Source organism: Triticum aestivum, chromosome 3B (genome assembly GCF_018294505.1).
Source record: "Triticum aestivum cultivar Chinese Spring chromosome 3B, IWGSC CS RefSeq v2.1, whole genome shotgun sequence".
Lineage (NCBI taxonomy): Eukaryota > Viridiplantae > Streptophyta > Magnoliopsida > Poales > Poaceae > Triticum > Triticum aestivum.
In genome coordinates, this window is record NC_057801.1 from 665813807 (window position 1) to 665819806 (window position 6000).

Below are 6000 nucleotides of genomic sequence, written 5' to 3' on the forward strand. Positions count from 1 at the left end.
GGGGCGCGCCCTGTAGGGGGGAGGGCACCCTCCACCCTCGTGGCCGCCTCGGCTGCTTCTTGGCTTGCACTCCAAGTCCTTTGGATCACGTTTGTTCCAAAAATCACGCTCCCGAAGGTTTCATTCCATTTGGACTCTGTTTGATATTCCTTTTTCTTCGAAATACTGAAATGGGCAAAAAAACAGCAATACGGGCTGGGCCTCCGGTTAGTAGGTTAGTCCCAAAAATGATATAAATGTGTAAAATAAAGCCCATAAACATCCAAAACAAGTAATACAATAGCATGGAACAATCAAAAATTATAGATACGTTGGAGACGTATGAGCACGCTACCTCTACATCTACATTCGGGATTAGTTTTAGATCTAAATAATTGTTATTTGGTGCCAGCATTAAGCATGAACATTATATCTGAATCTTGTTTGCTGTGAGACGGTTATTCATTTAAATCAGAGAATAATGGTTGTTCTATTTATATGAGTAATATCTTTTATGGTCATGCACCCTTAAAGAGTGGTCTATTTTTATTGAATCTCGATATTAGTGATACACATATTCATAATGTTGAAGTCAAAAGATGCAGAGTTGATAATGATAGTGCAACTTATTTGTGGCACTGCCATTTGGGTCATATTGGTGTAAAGCGCATGAAGAAGCTCCATACTGATGGACTTTTGGAATCACTTGATTATGAATCACTTGGTACTTGCGAACCGTGCCTCATGGGCAAGATGACTAAAATGCCGTTCTACGAAACTATGGAGCGAGCAACAGATTTATTGGAAATAATACATACTGATGTATGTGATCCAATGAACATTGAGGCTCGCGGCGGATATCGTTATTTTCTCACCTTCACTGATGATTTGAGCAGATATGGGTGTATCTACTTAATGAAACATAAGTCTGAAACATTTGAGAAGTTCAAAGAATTTCAGAGTGAAGTGGAAAATCAACGTAACAAGAAAATAAAATTTCTACAATCTGATCGTGGAGGAGAATATTTGAGTTACGAGTTTGGTCTACATTTGAAACAATGCAGAATAGTTTCACAACTCACGCCACCCGGAACACCACAACGTAATGGTGTGTCCGAACGTTGTAATCGTACTTTACTAGATATGGTGCGATCTATGATGTCTCTTACTGATTTACCGCTATCGTTTTGGGGTTATGCTTTAGAGACGGCTGCATTCGTATTAAATAGGGCACCATCAAAATCCGTTGAGACGACGCCTTATGAATTGTGGTTTGGCAAGAAACCAAAGTTCTCGTTTCTTAAAGTTTGGGGTTGTGATGCTTATGTAAAAAAAAACTTCAACCTGATAAGCTCGAACCCAAATCGGAGAAATGTGTCTTCATAGGATACCCAAAGGAGACTATTGGGTACACCTTCTATCACAGATCTGAAGGCAAGACATTTGTTGCTAAATTTGGATCCTTTCTAGAGAAGGAGTTTCTCTCGAAAGAAGTGAGTGGGAGGAAAGTAGAACTTGATGAGGTAACTGTACCTGCTCCCTTATTGGAAAGTAGTTCATCACAGAAACTGGCTCCTGTGATGCCTACACCAATTAGTGAGGAAGCTAATGATATTGATCATAAAACTTCAGATCAAGTTACTACCGAACCTCATAGGTCAACTAGAGTAAGATCCACACCAGAGTGGTACGGTAATCCTATTCTGGAGGTCATGTTACTTGATCATGGCGAACCTACGAACTATGAGGAAGCGATGATGAGCCCAGATTCTGCAAAATGGCTTGAGGCCATGAAATCTGAGATGGGATCCATGCATGAGAACAAAGTATGGACTTCGGTTGACTTGCCCGATGATCAGCAAGCCATCGAGAATAAATGGGTCTTCAAGAAGAAGACTGACGCTGATTGTAATGTTACTGTCTACAAAGCTTGACTTGTTGCGAAAGGTTTTCGACAAGTTCAAGGGGTTGACTACGATGAGACTTTCTCACCCGTAGCAATGCTTAAGTCTGTCTGAATCATGTTAGCAATTGCCGCATTTTATGATTATGAAATATGGCAAATGGATGTCGAAACTACATGCCTGAATGGATTTCTAGAAGAAGAGTTGTATATGATGCAACCAGAAGGTTTTGTCGATCCAAAAGGTGCTAACAAAGTGTGCAAGCTCCAATGATCCATTTATGGACTGGTGCAAGCCTCTCGGAGTTGGAATAAATGCTTTGATAGTGTAATCAAAGCATATGGTTTTATACAGACTTTTGGAGAAGCCTGTATGTACAAGAAAGTGAGTGGGATCTCTGTAGCATTTCTGATATTATATGTAGATGACATATTGTTGATTGGAAATGATATAGAATTTCTAGATAGCATAAAAGGATACTTGAATAAAAGTTTTTCGATGAAAGACCTCAGTGAAGCTGCTTATATATTGGGCATCAAGATCTAGAGATAGATCAAGACGCTTAATTGGACTTTCACAAAGCACATACCTTGATAAAGTTTTGAAAAAGTTCAAAATGGATCAAGCAAAGAAAGGGTTCTTGCCTGTATTACAAGGTGTGAAGTTGAGTCAGACTCAATGCCCGACCACTGCAGAAGATAGATAGAAAATGAAAGATGTTCCCTATGCTTCAGCCATAGGCTCTATCATGTATGCAATGTTGTGTACTAGACCTGATCAGTTCTTAGCTATTAGCTTAGCAGGGAGATACCAAAGTAATCCAGGAGTGGATCACTGGCCAGCAGTCAAGAATATCCTAAAATACCTGAAAAGGACTAAGGATATCTTTCTCGTTTATGGAGGTGACAAAGAGCTAGTTGTAAATGGTTACGTCGATGCAAGCTTTGACACTGATCCAGACGATTCTAAATCGCAAACCGGATACATGTTTATATTAAACGGTGGAGCTGTCAGTTGGTGCAGTTCTAAATAAAGCATCGTGGCAGGATCTATGTGTGAAGTGGAGTACATAACTGCTTTGGAAGAAGCAAATGAAGGAGTCTGGATGAAGGAGTTCATATCTGATCTAGGTGTCATACCTAGTGCATCGGGTCCAATGAAAATCTTTTGTGACAATACTGGTGCAATTGCCTTGGCAAAGGAATCCAGATTTCACAAGAGAACCAAGTACATCAAGAGACGCTTCAATTCCATCCGGGACCAAGTACAGGTGGGGGGCATAGAGATTTGCAAGATACATACGGATCTGAATGTTGCAGACCCGTTGACTAAGCCTCTTCCACAAGCAAAACATGATCAGCACCAAGGCTCCATGGGTGTTAGAATCATTACTGTGCAATCTAGATTATGACTCCAGTACAGGCGGGAGACTGAAGGAAATATGCCCTAGAGGCAATAATAAAGTTATTATTTATTTTCTCATATCATGATAAATGTTTATTATTCATGCTAGAATTGTATTAACCGGAAACATAATACATGTCTGAATACATAGACAAGGAGGGGGGCGGTGCCCCCCTTTCCTTCCTCTCCTCTCTCCCTTCCTTTTCCCCTCCTACTCCAACTAGGAAAAGCGGGAGTCCTACTCCCGGTGGGAGTAGGACTCCTCCCTGGCGTGCCCTCCTCCTGGCCGGGCGCCCCTCCCCCTTGATCATTTATATACGGGGGCAGGGGGCACCTCTAGACACAACAATTGATCTCTTGATCTCTTAGCCGTGTGCGGTGCCCCCCTCCACCATATTCCACCTCGGTAATATCGTAGTGGTTCTTAGGCAAAGCCCTGCGTCGGTAGCATCATCAACACCGTCATCACGCCGCCGTGCTGACAGAACTCTCCCGCAAAGCTCTGCTGGATCGGAGTTCGCGGGACATCATCAAGTTGAACGTGTGCTGAACTCGGAGGTGCCGTACGTTCGGTACTTGATCGGTCGAATTGTGAAGACGTACGACTACATAAACCAAGTTGTGCTAAGGCTTCCGCTTTCGGTCTACTAGGGTACGTGGACAACACTCTACCCTCTCGTTGCTATGCATCACCATGATCTTGCGTGTGCGTAGGAATTTTTTTGAAATTACTACGTTCCCCAACAAGCAAGGCACATATTGTATTGTTGCCATCGAGGATAAAAAGATGGGGTTTATATCATATTGCGTGAGTTTATCCCTCTACATCATGTCATCTTTCTTAATGCGATACTCTATTCTTCATGAACTTAATACTCTAGATGCAAGCAGGAGTCAGTTGATGTGTGGAGTAATAGTAGTAGATGCAGAATTGTTTTGATCTACTTGTTGCGGATGTGATGCCTATATACATGATCATGCCTAGATATTCTCATAACTATGCACTTTTCTATCAATTGCTCGACAGTAATTTGTTCACCCACCGTAATACTTATGCTATCTTGAGAGAAGCCACTAGTGAAACCTATGGCCCCTGGGTCTATCTTTTATCATATAAGTTTTCAATCTACTTTTATTTGCATCTTTTACTTTCCAATCTATATCATAAAATACCAAAAATATTTATCTTATCTTATTATCTCTATCAGATCTCACTTTTGCAAGTTACTATAAAGGGATTGACAACCCCTTTTGTTGGGGAACGTAGCAGAAATTCAAAATTTTCTACGCATCACCAAGATCAATCTATGGAGATTCTAGCAACAAGAGAGATAGAGGGAGTGCATCTTCATACCCTTGAAGATCGCTAAGCGGAAGTGTTACAAGAACGCGGTCGGTGGAGTCGTTCACGAAGCGATTCAGATCGCGGCCGAATCCGATCTAAGCACGGAACAACAGGGCCTCCGTGTTCAACACACGTACAGCCCGGGGACGTCTCCTCCTTCTTGATCCAGCAAGGGGAGGGGAAAAGTTGAGGGAGAACTCCGACAGCACGACGGCATGGTGGTGGTGGAGCTCATGGTATTCCTGCAGGGCTTCACCAAGCACTACGAAGGAGGAGAAAGAGTTGGAGGAGGGAGGGGCTGCGCCAAAAGCAAGGTTCTGGCAGCCCTCCCACCCCTCCACTATATATAGGGGCAAGGGGAGAGGGGGAGGCGCCCTAGGGTTTCCCCTAGGGGGCGGCGGCCAAGCAGATTGGATCTCCCTAGGGAAAATCCTAGGGAGACTTGCCCCCAAAGCCAAACAGATGGAGGATTGCCTCCCAAGCCAGGTGGAGGCGCCCCACCTCCCCAAATAACGTGGGAAAGGGTGTGGGGGGCGCACCACCCCTTAGTGGGATGGTTTTCCCCTTCCCCTTTGGCCCATGAGGCCCTCCAACACTTGTCGGGGCTCCCGAAACACCTTTCGGTCATGCTGGCCATAGCCTGGTACCCCCGGAACACTTCCGGACTCCAATACCCTTCGTCCAATATATCGATCTTCACCGCTGGACCATTCCGGAACTCCTCATGACGTCCGGGATCACATCCGAGACTCTGAACTACCTTCGGTAACCACATAATATTTCCCATAACAACTCTAGCGTCACCGAACCTTAAGTGTGTAGACCCTACGGGTTCGGGAACCATGCAGACATGACCGAGACGTTCTCCGGTCAATAACCAACAACGGGATCTGGATACCCATGTTGGCTCCCACATGTTCCACGATGATCTCATCGGATGAACCACGATGTCAAGGATTCAAGCAATCCCGTATGCAATTCCCTTTGTTAATCGGTATGTTACTTGCCCAAGATTCGATTGTCGGTATCCCAATACCTTGTTCAATCTCGTTACCGGCAAGTTACTTTACTCGTTCTGTAATGCATGATCCCGTGACTAACTACTTAGTCACATTGAGCTCATTATGATGATGCATTACCGAGTGGGCCCAGAGATACCTCTCCGTCATACGGAGTGACAAATCCCAGTCTCGATTCGTGCCAACCCAACAGACACTTTTGGAGATACATGTAGTGCACCTTTATAGTCACCCAGTTACGTTGTGACGTTTGGTACACCCAAAGCACTCCTACAGTATCAGGGAGTTACACAATCTCATGGTCTAAGGAAATGATACTTGACATTAGAAAAGCTTTAGCAAACGAACT